We start from the raw sequence: 25,679 nt of genomic DNA on the forward strand, positions 1-25,679 counted from the left end.
AGTTTAATATTGCATTAAAAGCAACTGTACATGTCCCAAGAGAAAGGACTTTTGCTGTTTCCTTTGGGAGATTTTCCCCCCTATAATCGGAGATCTCACTGTTAGGAAAACCTTTCCTGATGCCCAGACAATTTTTGTTTGCTCATTTCAAATTTCATTCCTCCTATTTATAGCCTTTTGGATTATTCTAAACCACTCCTCTTCCTCTTTGGTTTTAAATTCTTTACTTACAGTCAGCAGGTCTCCCTTCAGCATCCCAAACTATATTTAGCTCTTATAACCCTGCTTCATTAGTTATTTCATAATAGTTATTGGAATCTGTCCAGTGTTTACTGAGGTGACAGGAACAAAACCCTGCATTCCAGGGACAGGCTCCTATAGCAAAGAGAGTGGTTACCACCTTCCTGCTCCAGGTAGTCCAAACCCTGCTTTCTTTACACAGTTCCACTGTGATTGACAAGCCATTGCTTTCCAAATTCCTCCTTTCAGTTGAATAGCATTAGGACAAAATACTTTACTACTCTTAACTGTCCTGATCCAATCAGGGTATGTCTAGAAGTATTAGAGGCAGTAGCCTTATGACTGTATGCCATACAAGTGTGTTCTATGGCAGACCTCATTCCTCTCCCACCTCGCACACTGACGTGCAAACCAAGTGTGGGAATTGAAGGGTTAAAAGTATTGGGTCAGAGTCATCCCTGATTTAATTCTATGGAGTTACACCAGGGATGAATTTGTCCCACTGTAGCTGGAAACCAGCGTCAAATGACTGCTCATGTCACAAATCAAAAGGAGAGCAATGTTTTATTCTTAGTCTCCAGTAGATGTTTGCTCACATCATAAGAATCATTACACAGTTCAGCATGATCAGCAGTGTCTGCTCAGGAGACAGCTCTCCAGACTGGCGCAGCAGGGGGGCTGCATGTCTGGGCTGAGATGCACAGGACACGTTGTTAGGAAGGAGAGGGTTGGGGTAGCTGTGAAACGCTAGAGGTCAGGATTAAAGTTGCGTTGCAGTGTGGTATGGGAGCCCAGTATTGGTATAGCAGTGAGTTATCAAGTTGTACTGGCAGAACTGTGTGGGAGACCAGGACTGGAATCACTAAACATTCACTAGGAATTTAGAAGTACAATGTAGAAAACAGCAGAGAACACATGAGCACACCCAAAGCTCTCAAACACCAGCACTGCTGTGAAATAGTTATGAGCTGGAAGAACATTGAATACATTAGCATGCAAATAAGCACTCTAGCACCCCACTTAGCTTCTAGAATTTCCCAGGCTAGTATTAACAGAGCACATGGCTTCCTTACAATGAAACCACAGAATTAAAAATGCAAACAGAAATGGTTAGAATGGTCAGATGCTTACATTGTTTTCAGATGATTAAATAAGAGATACAAAGGGGAGGGGAAAAAAAAACTCGAAAACCTCCAAACCACAGAAAATTTGTATTTTAAAATGAGATCAAAATAAAATTGAATGATATGATCGATAGTAAAATATATACTGTCCTGGAGACAAGTATACATTATGCAGGTATTATGCACAAACAGAGAGTATGTGTGTATGTATATACATTTAAACAGAAAAAAAACCCAAAAATGTTTATGTAACCATCAAGTATACTTATTTGTAACCATTCTCATCTCCATCCCACCTTACCACTCCTTCCTTTGCTATGATCTCTTGTTGCATCTTGTCTAGTATCTTACCTCCTGCAAACAATCTGATTAGGCAGACTCGCCACCATGGAGTCCCACTGATTCAGCACGGGTAAGGATTCTCCTTTGAGGGGCTGGGGGCCTTACTTAGACTGAGTGGTTGGGGATAGGCCCCATGTCTGACTGATCTATCTGTACATCACTGACCACATTTCTGGATGCTGTAAAATTAAGGCCAAGATCCTCAGCTGTTGTAAATCAGCATTCCCCACAGTCTTCAACAGAGCTACACTGGCTTAGGCTAACGGGGATCTGGTCCAGTAATTGGAGTTTGACATAAAAGCATGTATATAGCTACTAAAGTGCACTAAACTTCATTTCATGTAACACCTGTTGTACTCAAGGGATAGATTAATAAAGCAGTGGATCCTGGATGAAGTGCTTTGATAGAGGGAATTCCTACTTGGACTGCAACCACCACAAACAGGCAGACAGGACCTTACTTTAATGAGTTATCTGTAAGATGGCATCTCATCATATAGAGGCTCTCTCCCCCCTCCCTCGCTCCAGACTGCATATTCGCATTTGGTTTGCGTCACCTCACCTTATGACAGCTCAGTGTATGGGCCAATGAATCTATATTATCATCATCAAGTTATTTGCTGGGGGTAGGGGGAGGTGTCACCTTCTTGCCAAAATTGACATAACTTGTGCCTTGAGCTGCAAGGGCCCTGAAAGTCTCTGTCCCACTTGAATTCTGGGAAGATTTCCTACACAACAAGACATTGACGTCAATCCTGCGTGTTACAATAACTCACTTAAGCACATGCCTCACTTCCCAAGGGCTGCTCATGTGCATAAAAGTTAAGCGGGTGCTTATGTGCTCCTTTCTCAATTACCACCAAAGTGCTCAGCGTCTTGCAGGATCAAACCCACTGAGCAACTTCCAGTGCTATTACCCATATATTTAGCCCATCACAGGACAAAACTTCCTCTTCTCATCATGCATTCCCTTGCTCTTCCATTCCTAAAGGCCATGCAAGGTGCAAATTCCCCCACTCTCACTAATCCTGTACACCTGAATCCTTTCCCTCAGTATTGCTGCTTTTTCAAACCTGCTGCTGTGACCAAGCAGGTGGTGAACTCACATGGAATCCAGCAAGACTTTTAATTCAGCTAGTAGCTTGCACTGGCGGTGGGGTGGGGCAGAGAGTGATCACAATGCAATAAGAGGGACTTCGGTTGTGGTTCTGCTAAGGGTCAGCCAGGGACAGCTCCACTGCCAGCACCTTCAACCCAGGTTGTAAGCAGCCAGAGTTATGAACATACTAGTGGCTCTCTCTCTTGATCGTAGACCAACTTTTATGCTTTTCTCCCTCATTTGTGATGAAAGTTTCCAGGATACTATTCACACACCCTCAGCCAAAGAGCATCCTCCCTTCTCCTTCTCTAAAGGAACATCACAACATAGACCAAAGGAGACTAGAAAATAACACAATGAAAATAAGCAAGAGATGGTGCACCCATCTAGTAAGGAAGATTTGGGCACTAACATTAATCTAAACATGGAAAGGTATGTAAGAATTCATTTATTGATTTTCCCATTTTTCATTCACCTGTCCTGCTGGGACTGGAAGCGGAGATTTCCAGCCCACCAGCACAGAACTAAAAGAGTCCAGTTAGTTTGCTAAAGGATCCATGCTAATCTGAAAAGCAAAAACTTGTGGTGCCCCCCCTCATCGTTATTAGAAATGGAAGTGCTCCCTATCAGACAAAAGTGTGGAATAGCTCCCCTCCAAGGGAAGTGATGAATACACCATTATCTGGTTCATAAAACTAGAGCACTCAAGGATATGCTATAGGCAGCAACACTGTACTTCAGGAAAAAACTGGGATCAATTCTGCCTTTTTTATTTTCTAAAATGTAACCTTTGGAAATTATGAACCTCAGTGGAGGTCTCAGATGTGAACGGAGAGTCTCAGTCTTTAACTGAAGGAGCAGGCATGTTGAATCTTAAATAAGCTAGTATTTTTCCCAAATGTTTCAGTCATCTGAGCTATAGATATTAACAAAAGTCTGAAGTGTTCGAATATAAATAAATTCTCTCTCTCAATTCATCAGGTTTCACTTACATGGTATTTCTTACCAGTTCAGTCCTCATAGAGTCAACCAGGAAAAACAGGCTAGACAAGACCTGCAACAAACCACCCCCCACACACCAATCTTAAGCTGTGTGGCAGGTCCTGCTCACTTCTGCCTCCGCTCAAGTCCACACACACAGCTCGGAGACCTTTTTGCTGGTAAAACATCCCATGCAGTTTGTTTACCGTGTGGATTCCCATAACCCTGGTACACTACAGAGCTTTACACCTACAGCCCCTGGGAGCCCTCAGCTCCTGAGACAAGCAGGGGAAAACAATCTGCTTCTTCCCATTCCACTTCCTTCCCATGCCTTTTGTACCATCTGCCTGATGGCTTAATTAGCCATTTAGTTCTCCTCATCCATCAGTTAGGCGCAGCTCTTCTTAAGTGAGATCTGCTCTGCAGTAATTAATTAGAGCTGCAGTGACCAGAGTGCTGGCTCAGCTGCTATTCCCAAGCACTCTGTCACAAGCCCCTCTTAGTGCCTTCTACTCCCTCCCTCCCCCCACAACCTACAAGGCTGGACATTACAAGGCTGAGGAAAACCCAAAAAGCCATAAACCCATTTTCTTCCATTGCAAGTCCCCTTTAAAGCATTGCCATTGTGGTGTGACACATCATAACCGAAGTACGAGTGTCCCTTTCCAGCATGCAGTCAAGTAACCCTAATTCCAGAGCAGCACATGTTTTGCTGGCACCAGAGAGGATGCTGCTGTGGCCCAAATGGAGACGTCAACAAAACATCCCATCCTGCTGCCGTCTGCTGCATGAGACTCACAAGAGGAGGAAACTGTGTTTGTGGTTTTGAACTGGGGCGACCACAAGCCAGAGAGGGTGAAATGTTATTTTCCAGCTTCTCAGAGTGTGTTTCTAAAACAACTGTCAGTGGAAAAACCATTCAAATTATTTAGAAATAAAGACAGTTGACAGCCTCCCTTTTAAATTGAATGATAATCTGAATGTTGTATATTCTAAGTCACTTTTTCATTACATAAGTAATTGCTTGAAATGCCATTTTGATTGTCTTCATTAATATTGCATTTCTCCACACTGGTTTCCAGAGACGGTTTTGTTTTGATATTGTGGATTTAGGAATTTCAAGGGAGAACTTTAAAATTCTGCATTGGAGAGAATATTTAATTGTGCTTTGTCCCTGAAAGAGATTCTTTGCTAAAAGAATTCACTGTAGAAATATAGTTTCTTGTATATATAAAGCTAATAAGGGCTCTGGATGGGTCACCTGAGGGAACTGAACCTGCGACCTCTGGATCTAAAAGCAGGAGGCGCTACTGTTTAAGTTAAATGACAAGCTCCATTAGCTTAGGGGCAGTAGTAGACTCAAGCTGCTAAGCAATCCAGCCACTAGAGGGTGACACAGACACACCTGCTCAGCACGTTACTTGAAACTTCTGCTCAGACTTTGATGCTCTGACCACCCAATTACGGTGTGCTTCAAAGATGTACAACTCACTCCCCAGTGACACCCATTTCGCTACACGTGTTCATCTGTGCTCTCACAGAGACTTTTAGTGAGACAATATTAGCCCCTTACTCAGAACCTTTTTCCTTTCAGTCGTTCCTAGGTCTACAGTGGTGACTCTGTGCTGCATATTCTGATAGAGAAATGTGAGAGTTTTATTGTGACATATGCAGCACCCTGATTACCTTAGCTAGAAGTGGGGGTAGCATTTTAGATGACAGGCCCCAAGCCTTCAATCAGATCTACATTCACACAGCGTAGAGCCTCACTGACTTTCTACCCACATGGGCCAGATAGCAGGATTGGGGCTCCAGTTAGCAGTAGGACATCTTCTGGGTTTATGGTCCTGGCTCAGTGCCTACCTAGATATCACTATAGCTCATCTCTACCTTTGGTTCAGAAGCCTGTTGTGATGGGGCAGTGTGTGCAATGATAAAAATGTTCTTTCAAGGGACTCCGTCTTCACTTAGTCACGTTGACTTGCAGTCACCCCAGAAGGCCCATCTCCAGTTCCCCACTCCATGCCCTCACTGTAAATTAATCAAGGTGAAATTGGCAACAAGTGGTGGAGAAGCTGCCAGCGTTTCATCTAGAAGAATTATGGACTTGATGCACCCGCATATGCCACGTCTGGATTTGCTGTTCTGTGTATTGTTATCAGGCTGGGAAGTGGCAGTTTATAGGGCTGTGCACCTGTATTGGTTATTTTAAATGCACTGTTGGGACACTTCTGTGCGAGAGGAGTTGTTATACATACAAAGTACCCTTAATTGCCTTCGTCAGAACAGCAGCAGTTTCTGCATTGCCTGTGCCCTGTTGGCAGCCATGCAGAAACATTTGGGCTGCTGCTGGCATTTTTATAATCCCAAACCTACAATCGCCGCCTCCCTTTCCCCCACCTGGTCTTCTCTTTCCCGAACACCACCACAATATTTGTGTCTTTAATTTACAGTGTCAGTCTTTCTGTTTGCTGCATGCTGTTCCAAGAGCATAAAGAAGAAATGAAAGTATAAATCAAAAATGTCTCCCAAATGGCTTGTGTGAGAGGAACTGCTCAGTAAACAGCTCTTTTCAGTCCCCTTCCCCAAACCACCTCTCTAGATGCACATCAAGCAATTAACGAGCCTCCGCCCCATGCCCTTTCCCCCTCCCCCCATTCACAGAATAATTGCAGCTGGAAAACGACAGCTGGGGCTACCCACTAATGGTATTTGCTTCCTTTAGAAAAGACAAAAAAAGATCACTGGCAACCCAATAGGGATCTGTGTGTGTGTGCGCTTGTGGCATTCATCCACCTGTCAAGGAGGCTTCTTCTGCGGTGGCATTCTGACTGCCACCATTGCAGTGATTTTCCCATCACACCTGGCTCTCTCTCTCTCCCTTCTGTTCCCAATTATTGAGGAACAAAGGGAGTGGAAAACACGTCCCTCTTCCTAACCCATGGAGACTTCAACATGACGATGGTCTTTAAAATGTAGACAGAAAGACCCCTAAATGGGGAAACATCAGCAATGACAACAAAATATCCACAATGGAATCATGGTATGAATCAGGGATGTTAAAAAACCCACACACATACAGAAACATCAGTAGGCTATGAGAGGAGAATTTCCTTTGTAAAACTCTGTTATTAGATAGCCACATACAGAACTACGGCATGGGACTCACGGACAGACAGACAAAAGACAACTTTAAATTGGGCTTCTCTACACTTTCTAACCCATATTTAAACATTTAGGGCCAAATTCTGATCTTCAGTATGCATGTACTATTCTCCTGTCTTCAGTTAGAGATGACAAGCCCCTCACTCTGGACCCCAAACTTTGGATCTGCCTTGCTACTCAAGCTTCTCTAAAATGGGTTTGAGCCAAAACAATTAACCTAAAACATCTTCAAATTTGGTAGAAGTTTGGATTCAAATCAGATTTCAGTTCTGAACTTCTAGCACCTCTTTCAGACAGAAATGAAGGATGTCCCTTGACCTCTAGCAATTCTACGGACATTTGTCTTAGTCAATGTTTGTCCAGAGCTTTGATGATCACTGGGAAATCACCAAGATACTGCCAGAATTAACTACTTAAATCGGCACAGAATTAAATTTGGATCCCAAGTGATCCCATGGTACCTCAGGCCATGTCGACACTATAAACTTATGCCAGCATCGCTTTGTTCGCTAGCACACAAAGACACCCAGGCCCAGCTGAATTGCTATGCTAGCAAAACCCCAGCATAAGCACTCCTATGCCAATAGAAGAGTGCTCCTGTCAGCATAGCTAAACATTGCCTAGAGAAGTGATGTAGCTATGCCGGCACAACTCCTCTTTCTGTTGGCACCGGCTGCATCAAAGGCCTAGTCTACACCTAAAACTTAGGTGACCTCACTACATTGCTGAAGGCTGTGAACAATTTGATGCTGTGTACACAACTTAGTTAGGTCAACCTAACCCCCACTATAAATGCAGCAAGGTTGACAGAAGAATTCTTCTATCGACCTAGCTACCAGCCCTCAGAGAAGTGGCATACCTACACTGACAGAGAGAACCCTTCCATTGATGTAGGATGCTACAGTTACACAGCTGTGGCTCCATAGCTTTGCTGCTGCAATGTAGACATACCCTATGCCAGCATAGTTATGCAGTGTAGACATGGCCTCATACTGAATTTCTATTTAGAGATTTGTGCATAGTAAAGCCATGCAACCATGACCAAGTTCAGCTGGAAATTGTTTTTTTTTTAAATGGTTAGTCTTTCAATTAACCTCATGTTGAATCCTGGTGAGAACATGTGGGACAGAACCTGTCAGCTTTGACAGAACCAAGAAGTGGTTCTACTGAAAGACACCAGTTTCCCCATGTGACCTCTAATTGCAAATGCAAGCTGTGTTTCAAAAGCATCAGCAAATTGCAGCCTGTAAACATTCGCTAGTATCTACAGACTGCAAACACATCTGGATCCAACTTGACAAGAAACTTGTACAAAGTTTGTACAAACCACTTCTGCTGCATAAATGCGGGTCGAGCTCCAACCAAGGCCAATTCTATGAACGGAATGTTTTTCCCACCTCTACTATGTGCCTGCCACAGCTCCCCGGTCAGATCTCTGCCCCATTGTACTACTGCATCAGAGCCCCAGCTCTTGCTAACACACACAGGTCCCCCACCCCCCTTCCTCCAATAACTTGTGGATCTTTTGCAACACAAATGGTTCACTTTTTGTCACAATTTGCTAGTAACTCCTCCTGCTCAGGAATCTACCACTAGTTTCTAGCTAGGTGTTTAAAATAAATATATTTTACAGAAAAGTAAACTAAAGTTTTTAAAAAAATTACATTGGCATGAGCAATACGCAAGTCATAATTCCTGAAAATAACAAATTGCAGAGCAGGGTAATCAGAAGTAAATTGATATTGATAAATAAGCTTTTCTTCCTCGCAGTAGGTGGTTTATTTTAATCTAATGAGTTTTAGATTTTCTGAGCTTTCAGATTCCATGATGAAGAGCCATCTGCACTGGAATTACAGAGCGCTTTGAAATATTGTAATTTTATGGCTCATTTTGTCAGGACTCTTGAAAATGAGATTTGTTCCCAGTGAAGAATTTTGCCCTCTTTCTCCACCCCCCACCTCCAACCCCATGGTGGGGGAAAAAGAGAAAAAAAAACCTTTTCCCTTGTTAAATAAATACGGGCCAACATATCTGTAGACATTTGGTGGGGGTGCAAGAGAAGGGAGCATGAATATGGCCAGTGTGTTTTGGGAGGCAAGAATACAACTTTTTTTTTTAATATAAACACCACGGCGGGTGTGATGGGGGGGCGGGGGAAGAGATGCTTCATATAGAGAGTCTAGTCTCCCATCTATGTACCCTTCACCACCATCTCTCTCTCTCTCGGATAGCAAGACAAGGCAAACAATTTCACAGAAGAATTGGGTTCCCCTGGTTACCCCATGGGCTGAATGATCAAGATACACCCGCTTCTAAAATTATCACAACATGGCTGAGGGCTAGGGAAGCAAGGAGGGAAAGAATAGCTGGTCCAGGGGGTGATACTGCAACAAGTCCTCCCCCCGAACTGTACCTGGCAAAATGGAGCCGCAGCAATCTACCCTTAAATCTTACGACAAAGCACATCCCCCAAGATCTATATCCCAAACAGAGACAGCGCAAGTGGCTATGACAGACAGTCCCATGCGTCATAGGAGAAAAAGCACATTTGAAAACCTTCTATGAAATCAACTCCTTCACCTTCTCTCCTGACTAGGGTAACCAGATGTCCCATTTTTAAAGGGACAGTCCCATATTAAAGCCCTCCTGCAGGTGTCCCAACTTTTTCTTAATAATGGGTAAATTTTCCCATATTTTCTGTCCCCTCACTCCCCACCCCCATCAGTACAGGTGGGTTCTGCTGCTGGCCAGATCCCTGCTCACCAGCGGTGAGTGGGGCGGGGGTCCAGTGGCAGACGATACCAGAGGGTGTGCAAGGCTGGTGGCAGAGCAAATCTGCAATGGGCAGGGCCAGCTACTCCCCCTTCTGGTCTGTCAGCACAGCCTCCGGCTCTTGGCCAGCAGGTCCCTGCCCCCATCTTGTTTCCAGCCACCCCTGGCTGCCCACTGCAAGCTGCACTGGCTGGAGAGTGCAGGCAGGCGCCAGCGGGTTGTGTGCCATCTCTGCTGCCCACCCATCGACCCTTTATGTGCTCCCCCTCTCACTGTCCTCTCCCTGCTTTGCCCCTTCACCCCACCCCTGCCCCGCTGCTCCCGGCACAGCACATCCTGCTCCCAGCACTGAGCGGAGAACCAGCCCCTGGTCGGAGCACTCCGCTCACTAACAGCCTGGCCGGCAGGTTCCTTCCTTCCTTCCCCCACTGCCTGTGGCTGAGCCAGCGCCCTGGGAAAGCCCAAGACCTTCCAGCCTGGGGCACTGGCCAGGAGGAGCCAAGCGCTGTGCGAGGCTTTGCACACTCAGGGCTGGCACGGGGAACCTCTCTCCCCCTCAGCTAAGGTCTGGAGTGCGCAGGGGTGGGGAGAGAGTGATTTCCAGCCTGTTCATACCCCCACCCTGCAGGCTCCCACAGCAGCCCCCTTGGCAGAAGCATAGCACCCTCTTCACCCACCCTTCACCCTGGTTCCTGCCCCCAGGGAGCACGGGCTGCTCCATCCTCTAGGCACCCTCTTCTGCTGACCCACCTGTCTGGCCGGGTTTGCTGAAGCCCCTGCAGTCAGGTTCCCTGGGCCCTGGTACACAATGCATCCTTAGCGTTTAGGGCTTAACCCCTTTCTGCCCACACTGTAGCCGGCTGACAAAGGTGGCTGGGTTATGTCGGTGGCCAGCAGCAGCCTGCAAGTGTTAGCTGCCTTTCCACACTGTGCAGGCAGGAAAGGACAAGCTGCTTCGAGCCACGGGGGGAGGCGGGGGAAGAGATGAGTTCTGCAAAGACACAGGCCAGGTCAACCCTCCTCCCCCAGCTGCTGCGGCTCGAAGCGGCTCCCTTCCCTTCCACACAGGGCCAAAAGGCTGCTGCTGGCCACATCCTGGTGTGAACCCTGGCAGAAATCTGGGGAGGGGGCATGTGACCTGGCGTGCCACCCGCCCTGCCCGCAGTGGGCTGACTTGGGAAGGTGTGGTGGCAGGTACCAGGAGAGGCAGGTTTGTCCCAGGGGCCCAGCCAGGCATGGAGGGCGGAAAGGGCTGGGTAGGGAGGGTCGGGTCAGTTGATCATGCGCCCCCACGTGAGAGGGTGTGTGTGTGTGTGTGTGTGTGTGTGTGTGTCCCCTCCCCATGTGATCCCTAAAGCCTTAAAGATAAGAAGATAAAAAGAAATACTGCGTAGCTGGATTATTTTTATTTAACAGAGGCTCAGTCAATTTAACATAGGTGCCGACTCCGTGGGTGCTTCGGGGCTGGTTGCACCCACCGGCAGCCAAGCTCCCCCCTCCTAGCCTCCTTCTCCGCCGCCACCAGTGCGCCGTGTCCCTGTTCCTCCCCCTCCCTCCCAGTGCTTCCCGCCGCCAAACAGCTGTTTGGCAGCGCTTAGGACTTTCCAGGAGAGAGGGAGAGGAGCAGGGATGCAGCGTGCTCACGGAAAGAGGCAGGGTAGGGTCAGGGCCCTGGGGGAAGGGGGTGGAATGGGGGCAAGGACTTTGGGAAAGGGGTGGAATGGGTGTGGGTCAAGCACCCACCGGGCAGAGGGGAAGTCGGCGCCTGTGCAATTTGACGTTAATTTGAACATTTGTACTGCATAGTTCTGACTGATTGCCATTGAACTCACTTGAACAGGAATAATTTTACCCAGTGTCCCATATTCAGCATAGGGAATATGGTCACCCTACTCCTGACCAGTGCACTAAAGTGGGCAGAGGGGAAACATACATTTGCACCTTTCCCCTGCCCATCTTGGCAGAAAAGAAAGGGGAAAAGAGGGTGTCCTCGGTATAATCTGCAGTGCATGACCTCCTGCCTCAATGATGGGCATGCAAATTGTTGCAACACTGTACTAACACTGAGAAGCACAGTGTCTGTTCAGAAAGCCATTTTTCCTGTAACGCCTGTACATCTCCCCTCCCCCAACTCTGCACTATTTACAATGGGAGACTGAGGGAGGTAAGAAAGATCCACCTCCTTGCTGTTCTAGGTGGCTGCTAACAGGAATCCAGTCAGCCATATTGGGTATTATTACTGGTATTTATTATTTGTGCCGTGGTAGTGCCTAGAGACCCCACTCAGGGGTCTGAGCCGCACTGTGTCAGGCACTGTACATACACACACGGAATGAAAAAAGAGCAACCCTGCCCCAGTATGTGGTGTATTGAGGACAGGGCTGGAATTGTAAGCTATCGCTGTAAGAACGGGGGTGGAGGGCGAGGGGAGGGGGGCAGGCCTGGTCCTGGTCCTGCTTGCAGGCTATAGGGCCCCTGCACAGTCAGTCTGTAAAGAGCCATTCTCATGCAAGGTGAGGTGAGTTCTGCCTCACAGCCTAGGAAGCAGCCAGTTTTCCCTTTCTCAGCTTTCAGGTTCTTGTGCGATTTTGAATTCTAAGAAATAAGTGTGTCATGGTGCCAACCTTCCAGCAAGAGTATTCCTGTTTTTCATCTCGGTCTGTGTGTGTATGCTGTGAGTACAACACAGTACACAGAGGGAAAAGAGATCAATTCCTTGGGTAAAGTCCAAAGTTGCCAGCACAGTGTCTCTGCAGTTGATCTGCTAATTACCATCTAATTCTACTGTCATTAACAATCACCTCCACTTGGGAGGCCTCACTCTCTCTGGAAGGCAAACATTTCCTTCAAGCGACACGGAAGATGAACACACGCACGAAATCAGCGTGTGCGGTTTGCGTGGGTTTGTGTTTTGAATGGCGGGCGGACTCTACCCAGCAGAGGGGGCTGTGTTTAAAACACACAAACAGGCACTGTGCTGCTGCCATAGAGGGGCAAAGAGCTTCAGGAAAGGCTAGGCACTCGAGGCCTGACCCAAAGGCCGCTGAACTCAATGGGAGACTCTCCAGGCTCTTAGAGCTTAAGCCTGCTCTGATTAAAGTCAATGGGAGTTTCACTATTTACCTCACAGAGAGCAGGATCCAACCTGACCTGAACAGCAGTTTGTAAGGAGGTGGATTCCCCCTCCTGCTCTGAACACTTTAGCACACTTCATGTAGTCCAAACTCACCCTTTCCTGGGCTTTGGCTTCACTACAGTGTCACACACTTGGTTGCATATGTACACGAAGCTTCTTTGCACACACCAGCGGCTTCTTGCATCCCTCCATTCCCTTCCCCAATCCCCATAAGCTCCCTGTGGGTCACCCTCCCACCCCTCTCTATTTCAGGGACTTTCTGCAGCCCCTTCCCCCGCATCTGTGCCCTCCCATTCACTCCTCTGCCACATCAGAGGCTCTGTCTGTGCCATGTCCCTCCCCCATCCATACCACTATCCTTCATGCTCCCCACCACCCATGCCTGGGCTCTGTGTGCACTCGCAATTCCCCACAGCGCTTAAAGTGTTTTACAAAAGAGGTCAGTATCATCCCCTTTCACAGCTGGGAAAATGGAGGCACAACTGTGACTCCGATGTCAAGTCCTAGTCCAGTGACCTATCCACTAGGTGACACAGACTTCAGCCTAAGTTTCCTCCCTATACTTAGCTGTTCCTAGCATTTTCCCTGCAGGACTTCTCTGTTCCAGACCCTACATCCTTTCCTCTTATACCCTGGTGGGACCTAACAAGATCCACCTGCTAGTATGACTCATCAGTAATTACACTGCACTTTCATGCTGGTTTCAAGCAGCTATCATCAGAATGACTCAAAGAGGAGCCCTGAATGCTCATATATTGGCCTAGAATCTATCACCCTGTGGCAGTGTATTTGTACATACACATATCCTGCATGGAAGCTTTCCAGGATGGGAAGTTCTGGCTACTCCACATATGAACAAGAGTCACACAATAATTTATTTTGCAACTTTCAAAGACATCCACAGAGGGGACTTGATTCAGAGGCAGCAGCTTCATTTTTATGTACTGAATAAGAATGTTGTCTTAGTTTCAAATACACACGAGTCAGATCACTAACTGCTCAGGATCGTAGTCTGTGGGTTACTGGCATGAGGAGCAGCACTGGAAGAGCAGCAGGGAGTTGCAGGCCAGGATTGCTGTGCATTGACAGCACAGTGTGGGGTGAATTTGCCCTGCACTTGCCTAGAGCAGTGTTCCTCAATCTTTTTGACATCAGGGGCCAGCTTACTGCCTTCCTAAACTGTGTCAGGGAGATCTCAGGGACTGGTACCACGCACTGAGAAACACTAGCCTACAGTACATCTTTCTGTTGTTTCAGTCCATCAAACGCTTAACATTTTCCCTCTCCCAGCAAAAAGAAAAGCCACCTCTATTTTCCTTAAGCTGTGCTTTCCCCTGTAAAGAATTCTGGATGCAAAAGCTAAACATGGCAAATTCAGTCAAAAAAAGCTTACTGATTTAAAAGCTAGAAATTCACAAATACCAGAAATCAAGCTATATTTTAAAGCCCTTCCAAATTTCTGTTTCTCCCTGCCCTCAAATACCCAGACTCGATCTAAAATCCATTTCAGTATCCCTATACGAACCAGACACATGCAGATGACGCAGTGGGATGAACGCCAAGGATTTAATCATTCTTTTCCATCTCTAACTACTCCAGTTCCAGTTTGTGTGTTTGCATTTGGTGTTTGCAACAAACAACCTGTGTGGCGTATTGTCCGTTCCTACAGCTATGGAGCAGGGGGCTGGAAGGGCAAATCTCAAAAAAAACCAAAAGGGTGCTCCAGAAGCACAGGTCGCTCTAGGCAGTCTCAGCTGCAAAAGCTTTCAACCCATTTTTCTCTTCATCCAAATCGAGAGAGAGAGAGAGAGAGAGAGAGAGAGAGAGAGAGAGAGTGTCCTTGCTGAGTTTGCACAAAGCTCACTTAACTCTCAGGGAGAGGCACTTCTCTGCTACAGACCTTTCCAAGGCCCACTAGCTGTTCAAGCTAATGAAACTGACACTTTGCCTGATATAGTAACACTGTGGGCACGCTGTGGCTAATCACTTGCTTGTTGAAACCTTTTAAAAATTGGGAGTAGTAAAAGGAAGGGAAGAAAGGGCTACTTAGAACAGTCAGACCAAAACTGCCACCTCATTCACTCAAAGAAAGATAGATACAAAGTGAAAAACAAAAATACCCCCCATGAAACAAACTATTTTACAACTTATTGGATGTTCAGTAGTTAAACAGCCACAACACACCCACTCATGCAAACATTCCTGATCAGTTGCTGAGGTCCCACTAAGCTTTCCAGTCATTTTTTCCCCATGTTTCCTTCCCCATCATTACAATCTACCAAGATTTATGTATAAAATAGTCTCTCTTTCCTCTTCAGCCTCATTCCTTCCTCAATTCTTTCATCTATGACACTGGTGAGATCACAATTCACTTCTCAGAAGTGGTGGTGATGTCAAACCCTCAGACTGGGCTGAGGAATGGGGCAAATCAATGTGGATTAAAGACAGGACACCTGAAACTTCAGCCTTTGTTGAGTTTTGAAGGCCGTTGGTTAGCTTTTCACTACATTCCTGGCTCTGTAGTTCCAATCAAAAGAAAAGCTGTTCTTGTTTCTGCCCCATCCTTCAGGCTTAAGAGGAGATTTTGATAGTTTTCATGAACGTCAGAGCCTTTGGGAGCTTGCCCAAGATGAGCCTCAGACACTGCGTTATTTCCATTGCAGCCTTGTCTGATCAGCTTTATTGAAGTGTCCATGCTGCATGGACATCCACTAAGCAATGCAAAGACTACCCAAGTCCCAACCCCATATAAAATGAGTCCAGTATGAAACTTGGGATAATTTGTGTTTTTTTAAAAAGAGGGATAAGCCTTCTTCACTTGTTCCAGACCCCTGGTCAGGAATTGGGAGAGGAGCTGCACAAGCTCATCTTACACCACCAGCCTCTTGGTAATCACTAAGGAAGGGGCGGGGAAGGGAGGGAATAATAGAGAGAAAAACGAACACTAAGAGAGGAGTGGTGGTGTGGGGAGAGGAGAGAATTACCACTTCCTCAATCCTTTGCTTTAGCTGAGTCCCATCTCTTGTCTGCCCACAGTATCTGGACAGTAGGTCCTTAGAGCAGGAATCTTGACCCCGTGTTTGAGAAGCCCATAGCATGTGTTAGATGCTAAACAAACAAAAATGGGAAAATAAATACAGGAAAGGGGCAGCAAGGTTTAATGGGGTCTCACTGAAATAGGTTATTTTTAGAAGTTGTCAATGTCTGGCAGAGGCTCTTGTATCTGTGGAAGAAACCCACCTCCGGTCACCTAAAGAGCACACTGCTAGGGCTGGTCTCATGTACCGTTGTTTTAATGGGTGGCTTTCAGTACTTCTTTGAGGGTGGTCCCCTTTAACGGTAGCTCTGACTCACCACTGCCGCATACGGCAGTTCCAGAAATCTGGTACTTCAGATACACCAAGAGAGACACTCATCACCTAAGTATGTTTCTGTGACAGTTCAGTGACTCTCAGACCCTTGCTTGTGTCCATTAAATCCAGCAAAGACAGTGTAAAGATTAGCCTATTGTTCAAAGCTCTCCCTCCACACACATACACCCTTCTCTCCCCGCTCTGGAGGAATTAGCCCCCAGCCTCCAATATACCAGGTCTATGAAAGAGAACAAAATGTCCCAATGTTCCTGCAAGTCTGTCCACTGGCAAGTTATTGGAAAAAAAGAAAGTGGATATAATAGAATCTCAGTGCAGCTCCTACTAGCTCAACACAGTCAGAGAAGCTTCTCTGCCAAGGGACCACAAAGGCTTCCACTTCAAGCCTCAGCCACTGTGGTGCAGCCCACACACAAAGCAAGTCCAGCCCAGCCCTGCCCTTGGCAAGGCATTGTGGTGTTTGTCTTTCCCCACTTGTGCTAGGCACTGTACAAATGTGTTTGAAGTTAAGCGTGGGCCTACATGCTTGCAAGCCCAGGGCCTAAACACACAAAGCAGCATTATTACAGTAGTTGCCACTAGTACAGTGAAGGAAATTTTACAGGAGAAAAATTCCAGTGGCTGTTGTGAACAGTTGGGGTCAGTTTGCCCAACGAGCATAAAAGGACATGTAATCAGAGAGCAAGCACTACATTTAAAATTCTACAGTGATGATGTCAAGACATATGTTGTGCCTGCACATACACACTCATGGCAACAGCAGCAGCAACAGCTGGGACTCTTTATGTTCTAAAGAAAGAGAAAGGCACAGCCCCAGATCAAGCAAATCTTGTATCCTAAACCATTTAAATTTAAAAGGGATCTGCGTTTAAAGTCATCTGTACAGAGGGCAGCCAATACATTTAAGAAACTTGACAAATTAAATCAATTTTAAGATAGAGTTCTCAGTACTCCTTGGAGGCCATGGGCGGGGGGGGGGGGGTTTGGGGGTTAAAAAAAATCTCATTGCTTTTATTTATTTTTAAAGCGATATACACGTAGTGTAGTGTTGTGAAGCAATCTTGCCCTTTAATGGGATTCCCTTGAGCAGAAAGGTGGCAGAATACAATCGGTGTGTTGGGTCCCTTGTTAACCAATTGATCACAGCTCTCATGCAGAGGCAAATCCAACAAGCCCCACAGTTACTCTCAGAGCTGTGTGGGAACCAGAATTTCTATTTCATGGGAAATTCCATGTTTTTCAAATTTGTTTTAATTCCAGATTAATTTTGATGTTTCCCCACAAAATGATTTGGGGGGAGGAAGACTCATTGAAAACAAACCATTTCATTTCAGTGTTGTCTTTATTATAATGGGTAACAACATTTAAAAAAATGAAAGAGTCATTTCAAACCCTCCCCCCCCTTAAGGGTTCCAGAATGGAATGTTTTGATTTTTTTTTTCTAAACAAAATTTCTTCTGAACCAACACATTCCCATGGGCTGCCTCCCACATGCCCTCTTCTGGCCAGAGGTGACACTGCAGCATCTTGCCTCAATTTCCCACTCTCACAACCCAACAGTAATTAAAACTCTCCCCGTCTGGGGTTCAATTTACTTAGTCCTTACACTCTTGCCCTGCAGGCCCCCACCCCAATTTAGTGCATCTCCCATGCACTTGAGTCAGGAGACCCCCCAGTCCTCCTTCTCAGAACTGGTTTCATTTCTTTTCCTCCATGCAGGAGCTAGTCCTGCTCCCCACAACACCCACCTACAGCTGTTTTCTCAGCCCAGCTGCAGCTTCTGTCCTCTGTTGAACAACTGGTCCCACTAGCTAGAGTCTCCTTGGCTCCTACTCTGGCCCCTTTTAAGTCCCAACCCCAACACATGTGTAGTGGGCAGGGCTAATTAGACAGGGCTGGCTGACCCAAGGCCTTCTGGCCCTTAAAGGGGCAGGACACACTGTCACACAGCAGAACATTTTGATTAGATGAATCTGCATTTTCTGATGGAAAAACATTCCATTGGAAAATTTTCAGCCAGCTGTAGTTACTCATTACACTATGCTGCCTTCACAGCCTCCTTGTTACTGGGCAACATGTCAGGTGGGATCTGTTGGGAAGGAACAGAGCAGGTGACTTCCTCTGCCAGAATAACTGAGGAAAAGAGCAGATGACAGGGAGCTATGGGCCCTGATGACATTTCACCCCATTTTGCACTTGGAGTGAAATCTAGGCTGCTCTGTGATACACGATCTCTCAAGCTCTACCTGCAGCACTACTAGAGATGGGGTCCTCCAAACCTCCGCACACCCTAATTTTGAGGAACCCAGATCCAGATTTCCCTCTTCCCCTCAAACACAGTTATGGTTCCAGATCAGAAACAGCTGATTTATATGAGCCTGAAAACTCATGAAATCTGCAGCATCACTAAGCAGTGGCAAGGAGCAGCCACACCAGACAAATTGGAGGCAGATGGGAATAAGGGGAGAGACAAGAGGGACATGAGAAAGAAAGAGAAGGGGATTCTCCCCTCCACTTAACTTGGGACTTCTCTGAAGAGTCTGAATCTGTGCCTAACTGTAAACTCTCTAGTTACATAAGGAACCCTGCGTTGTGCCAGAGAACCCAAGAGTTACACAGGGAAGTCCCCAGGCACTGCACGCAGTTTGGAGTTCAGCTACATTGCCCCTTCTTTATTGTTCAGTACCAGACTCCCAAGGACTCTAGATAGAGCTAATTAATGCAATGGCCTTTACCCCTCTCTGGGCTCTCTTTGCTCAGTATCCACAGAGCTAACTTCTATTCTGCTATTCCTCCCTTCTCTGCCTGCAATAGAGCTTCTGAGTTGCTGTTTTCCCCTCACATAGCTCAGTTGTTAATCTAACACAGGCAGTACATTGTTTCATGTCTCTTAGTTCATCTCATCAACCAGGCTCCCTCAGCCCATCACCTTCTTTCTTCACACTTATGCAAAATAAAACTTACACTGTCAAGAATTCTGGTTACTTTTTAATTGAATGTTAATAACTAAACTGTGTGTTTCTCCCCAGCCATGTTTAAAATGGCAATGAAGCCTGGGCTACTAATTAGTTGTATTACGGTAGCACCTAGGACCCCTCAACATGGACCAGGACCCCATCGTGCTGGGTGTTGTACAAACACAGAGAAAAGAGACAAAGAGCCTCCATGAGTTTGCCATCGAAATTAGGCCTGAACTCCCCTGAAGCCAAATGGGAGGCTAACACATTTTGACTGGACAGTATGAACAGGGACCAAGTTGTGTTACAAGAGTTTGTCAGAACAATACTCTTGAGACTAGAGGACGCTCTAACAAAAGCGTCTATTGTGTCCCCATCCCGATAAGAACAAACCAACCAAATAATGAGAGCCACTGCTCTTATATAATTTGAGGCTATCCACACTGGCCAGTCAAATCGAGCTGGTCAGAAAAGGGTTTGTTTTCCACTGAAGAACTTCAATGAAAGGTTATTTTTGTTTGTTTTGGTCCATTGGTTTGTTTTTAATTTAAAAAAAAAGACAACCTGAAAACCCAATAATTTTTTATTTAAAAAACCCCTCATTTGTAAAAAGTTGTTTTGTCAAAAAAGCCATTTTCCATTTCAATATTGTATTTTATTTATTTTAAGATACCCCCGACACTCATTAGCTAGAAAGCAGTTCTGTCTAGTTTTTGTTTTTGTTTTTTAAACTGTTCTTAGGAACCACTGCAGATGAGGCCTAATTCAAACCCTTGCTCCTGTGGTACAGACACATTCCCGTACATTATACTTTTTTGGAAGTTCAGTCCTCTTCCTTTTTCTACTATCTGCCTTAACAAGATTGGGGCCTTTCCCTGCTTCCTGCCTGGCATCCAAAATCAAAACCAGGAGTCATTTGGCATTTAATTTGCAAAGACTTGGATGCAAGGAAATTGACATGAATATGACATTTGTCAAAATCAGAACCACCATGTCATTTCTTCTGTAATCACTATGCATCCTCCCCTTCAACTTGGTCTCTGTCATCTACTCAAGTGGCAGCCTTGCTCACCTCAATTCTCATTCCAGAAGAAACCTGCACTCCCTACAGCCCGTATCATGGAAGCAAATATATATTTAAAAAACACAATGTTAAATAAGAAATGCAAACATATACTCCAGCAATCAGAGCAGCTGATTTCTTGGCATGCAGAGCCATCCTCACACTGATATTTCCACTAAGTTATTCATGCTCTTTTACTTCCTAAACATCCATTTCACTCACCAATATGTCACTGTTGCTGGATGGTGGCACAGGCAGCTTGCTGCAGCCTTAGGACAGGTGTGTTCGTCCTAGTCTCTGTACCTTTCCTGAAGACTTGCACTAGGCAGGTATTACTGCAACTGGGCATGTCAATCACTAGTCATGTCACATTCTAGACTGTCCTCTTCCTCATGCACATCCCAGATATGAGAAGGCAAACTGAAATATTCCACAGCTGAATATTATGCCTGATTCACCAGTCTCTCTGCACCCTGCATAGCCATTTACACTCTGCATAGCAAAGTGGGTGTAAGCCACTCCCAAATCAGAATTTGGTTCCCATACCAGCAGTAGTGTTTTACACCCACATGACACAGGAAGGATTGAGGGTGGCACTTACCCTGTCTCTCTAGGACAGACTTCTTTACTTAGCCTTTATCATTATAATGAAAATCCCCAGGAAAAGCTCACTATTTAAAATAAATATCTATAGCTATGTCTTTTGGCACCCAACCAGGGATCTTGAGTCATGGGAAAACGCTGGCCTCTATAGGACCTCAGTTTGAGTGAATCAACTTTCTGATATCTTTCTAAAGGAGAAAAGAAGTTGCCTCACGCAATAGTAACAACAGATTGATTATTCCATTACTGCCATTGCCTCAGGGAAGTACTCCTTCATGTTTTCTTTTCTACACTGCGATTTAAAACTTCTCCAGGTGCTTTAATGGTTTCATCTTTGTCATCATGATCTGAAGGCCAGAAGAAATACTCTTTGACTTGTGATCATTTTGGTCTCTCTGAATTTTTCATGTGATGGTACAGCTATGCTGGGCGCACCTACAAACAATGATATCTCCACTTCAGTAAAACCCTGTGGCACTAAGCAGATCTTTCTGGAAACTCTGCTACTGGCAGATTGCACCACATTAAGCAGGTGACTACGAGCCCTCAGAACTGGAATACCCTCCAAGAGTCTACATACAATGCAGCTTTCTCCATTCAGATATTCTTCCATGGCTGACCTCTTACCAGACTCTGCTTCTCTCTCAAATATTAATTATTAGTAGTAAGTACTTATGTTATGGCAGTGCCCAAAGATTCAGAGGAGAAGCAAGACCCCACTGTACTGCACAAACATAGAGATAATCCCTGTCCTGGAGAATTTACAGTCTAAAGATACAAACAAGCAAAGAATGGAGGATGCGGATACAACATATAAGCAAAACTAGAATCATAGACATTTTGGACTGAAAGGGATTTTGAGAGGTCAGCTAGTCCAGCCCCCCTGCCCTGAGACAGGAGCAAGTACATTTAGATCATCCCTGACAGTTGTTAGTCTAACCTGTTCTTTAAAAGCTCCAAATGATGGGGATTCCACAGCCTCCCTCGGAAGTCTATTCCGGAACTTAATTATCTTTATAGTTAGAAAGTTTTTCCATCTACCTCACTGCAAATTAAGCCCTTGACTTCTTGTCCTATCTTCAGTGGACACAGAGAACCATCAATCACTGTCTTCTTTATAAACAGCCCTTAACATATTTGAAAACAGTTATCAGGTTTCCACTCCCCCTGTCCACAGCCTTCTTTTTTCAAGACTAAACATGCCCAGTTCTTTTTAAAATCTTTCCTCGCAGGTCAGGTTTTCTAAATCTTTTATCATTTTTGTTGCTCTCTTCTGGACTCTCTCCACTTTGTCCATATCTTTCTTAAAGTGTGGCTTCCAGACTGGACACAGTACTCCAGCCGAGGCTTCACCAGTGCCAAATAGAGCAGGACAGTTCCTGCCTATCTTATAGGTGACACTTGTTAATACACCCCAGAATGATATTAGCCTTTTTCAAAACTGCATCACATTGTTGGCTGATATTCAGTGTGTGATCAGCTATACTGCAGTGCTACTACCTAGCCACTCATTCCCTATTTTGTAGTTGTGCATTTGATTTTTTCCTTCTTAGTTATAGTACTTTGCAATTTTCTTTATTGAATTTCATCTTGTTGATTTCAAATCATTTCTCCAATCTGTCAAGCTCATTTTGAATTCTAAGCCTGTCCTCCACAGGGCTTGCAACCCTCCCAGTTTGGAGTGCTCTGTAAATCTTAAGGATACTCTATATTCCATTAGCCAAGTCATTAATGAAAATATTGACTAGTAGTGGACACAGGACAGACCCATGGGGACCCCACTAGATACATCCTCCCAGACTGACAGTGAATCATTGATAAATACTTTGAGTGTGCTCTTTCAACCAGTTATGCACCCAGCTTTTGGTAATTTGCCTAGTTTGCCTATGAGAATGTCATATGGGACTGTGTCAAAAGCCTTCCTAAAAAACAAGATATACCTCAACTATGGCTTCCCTCCTATGCAGTAGGCTATTAACTCTATCAAATAAGGAAAGTAGGTTGGTTTGGCATGACTTATTCTTAATAAATCCACATTGGCTATTACTGATTACCCTACTATGCTCTCAAATTGATCATTTCTATTTTGTTTTGTTAGTACAGTATGTTGACATATTAATTCAAATTCACTTCCCCCACCCAAAAAAGATACTCCAAACGAACAGGAACCATCCAAGGTCCTGATCCTGTCATGAGTTCCATGCAGGCAGAAGGCCACTTCATGGTTCTCATTGCAGAATCAGGACCCAAACGTATACACAATGAGAGCCTCTCTCCTGGTCCTCATCCATCTTCGTTTTAATCTTTGCCCTCCATTGTCTAGCTTACCCCGCAGGCACCATAGAAATAATAATTATTAGCCTTTTTGTACAGGAGCAACTGAAACTGCAACTAGTGGTAGGTTAAGCAATAAAACCCACTTATCAAACTATCCTTGCAAAGAACCTTCTCTCCGTGTGGCTTCCTATTTTTTTAAACAGACCCTCTTGCGCGATCTGGCGGTGTTACCCCTTGTTCGCGCTCGGGGAGGAGAGGTCCCGGTTTGATACCGCTCCGTTAGCATCCCCGAACTGGAGAAAGGGATCCGCACGGCTCCCTACCTCCAACACGCGCATGCCAGGACACAGAGTAGCCTGCAACAGGTACCCACCCCTACAGCCAGCTCAAGCAGCACAGGGTCCCTGGTCTGTACGGGCCTCCCCGTCTGGTGTCTGGCGGCCGAGCCGCCAGCGGTGCGAGCGAACCCCGCCCGCCCGGGCCCGGGGGACACGCCGCTGGGCCAGCTGGTAGCACATGGCTCGCCCCTTCCCCCAGCCCGCGGCTCGCCGGTTCAGCCTGTCCGAGCTGGGAGCCCAGCGCAGCGGGCGAAGAGTTCCCCTGCTCTGGCATGCCAGGAGGCTCGGCTGGAAACCGAGGCGCTGGCCATAGACACCCCGTGTGTGTACAGACAGGCGGGGCCTCTGCTGTGACCCCTCCCCGGAGAGGGGTGTTCCTACAGGCGGCCTCTGCAGCGCCAAGCTCGTGAATGAAGCAGGCACCCGAAGAGCGATGCGCATCTCTGGCACCCTAGCAATAAGATTCAGCTTGTCCTGGGGGTGGTGGGTGCGAGTTTCTGCCGCCCGTTACCTAGGCGGACTGCACGCCTAAGCGCGGGGAGGGAGGCCAGGCCCGCGGGCCCCTACCCAAACTCACGCGGCTCTCTGGCATGCCCCGCGGGATCGATCGTGCCCCTGGCGAAAGCTGCGTTTGGAAGGTAACTACAAGTTGTCAGAAACTTGCAACGTGCGGCCATTGCGGGATGCCCCACCTCGGCATATTGCCAGGGCACCGGGTCACGGAAGGACCGGGGTTTAACAGATTTTTTAAATGACCACCGGCACAGAAATTAAATCGGGGCGACCTCGCCGAAAAAGCCCCTTCTCCCTGGGCCATTTGACAGGGAAAATAAAAAAAAAAGTTTCCTTGCAAAACAGAAGAGAAACGATATAGAGGCGGGGGGGGGGGCAGTGGGGGATTAGTTCGATTGTTGCTTTCACTTTGTATTTAAAATATTGATCTTCCAGGCTAAGCTGGCTGCCTCCCTCCCACCCCCCACCAAAACACAGCGCAACACAAAGACACGAAACTGGGGGGGGGGGGTCTCTTCACAGAACGGCTGAGGGATGCGATCCAGGGAAACAGGCTGCGAGGTAACAAGTGGTTCTCCCGCCTGCTCCGGACTAGACACGATCACACTGACAGCTAGCGAGCGGGGGATGAGAGAGGCTGTAAAACTTTGCCTTACCTGACGCCCGGGAGCTCACCGCGTCTGGGGACCGCTCGCTCTGTAATGAGGCGGTAGGAGGCTCACTCTGCCCCTTCAGAGGCTGCGAGGTTGGAAATTCTTCCCCCACGTCCCCTCCTCCAGGCTAACGAGTCCCTTGCAACGGATGGAAAGTTCAGGGCCGGCAGGGAGAGATCCGTCACCAACTCCAGCTCGGAGCCCTTCCCCGCCACTTCCAGCCCGTTTCCATTGCCCACCGACGAGAGCGTCTCCGCTGCGCGTACGGAACGTTCACACGGCTTGATTCGGCGCAAGCCAACCCGCGGCAGAGCGATGCCCTCACAGCCCAGCGCACCCTGGAGGAGTCCTGCTGTAGCCCAGCGCCTCGCTGACTGCTCCGTCCAAGGCCATGGCGGCCGCGGGCAACTTTAGCTTCTTTCTCCCCCCTTAGGTCCGTTTACACTGCTCCCCTCTGCTAGGGCCGCGGGGCAGAGGAAGGGGGTTCCGCGGGGGCAGCGCCATCAGGGGCTCCCGGGGATTCGACCGCACCCCGGCTTTGGAAACAATAGGAGTAAACTGAGCCCTTCGGCTGCAAACGAGAGAGGGGGTGGGGGGCGAATGAGTGCAGGCAGCACAGCTGCTGCGGCTGATCACTTTGCAAGGCGGCAGCGCCTCATTGCCAGGTAATGAATATTTCAGTGCGCGTTAAACTGCCCTCAGCTGATGTCATGGTGGTTGCTGCTTTGGTGACTCTACAAATCCCCCAGAGAGAAGCCGACAGGAGCGCAGAAACCAGACTCAGGTGCAGCAGCTGATGCTGTTTGCCAGTGAGTTCCCAGCTTCTCCGATCCTCCCCTTACCCGGGGAAGAAGTCTCCGCTCTCTCACTCACTCACGGGGCGGCGGCTGCTGCTTTGTACCTGCCCAGGGAGCAGGAATGTAGTTATTTAAATAACGCTGCTCGATGTAAAGCGATCGTCCCTTCCTCGAGCCCCTGCCCTACCTGCTCTGGGAGTTTGCTGAACGACGGAGGCAGATGGCAGAGCAAAGCCCTGTGACTAACC

General features: G+C 46.8%; 1 protein-coding gene across 3 annotated transcripts in view; it reads right to left on the bottom strand.

Annotated features, from left to right (window-relative positions):
* Positions 1-25,472, bottom strand: part of CDH23 (cadherin related 23) — a 529,883-nt gene extending 504,411 nt beyond the window's left edge. Inside the window, exon 1 of one of the 3 annotated variants that reach the window (XM_045025474.1) lies at positions 24,638-25,411. The gene's annotated coding sequence lies outside the window, so the exon portion shown is untranslated. Of the gene's footprint in view, positions 1-24,637 lie in introns of all 3 variants that reach the window. The other 2 variants (XM_045025471.1, XM_045025472.1) reach the window with 2 other exon arrangements.
* Between the last annotated feature and the right edge of the window lie 207 nt (positions 25,473-25,679).

The sequence above is a fragment of the Mauremys mutica genome, chromosome 7 (genome assembly GCF_020497125.1).
Source record: "Mauremys mutica isolate MM-2020 ecotype Southern chromosome 7, ASM2049712v1, whole genome shotgun sequence".
Lineage (NCBI taxonomy): Eukaryota > Metazoa > Chordata > Testudines > Geoemydidae > Mauremys > Mauremys mutica.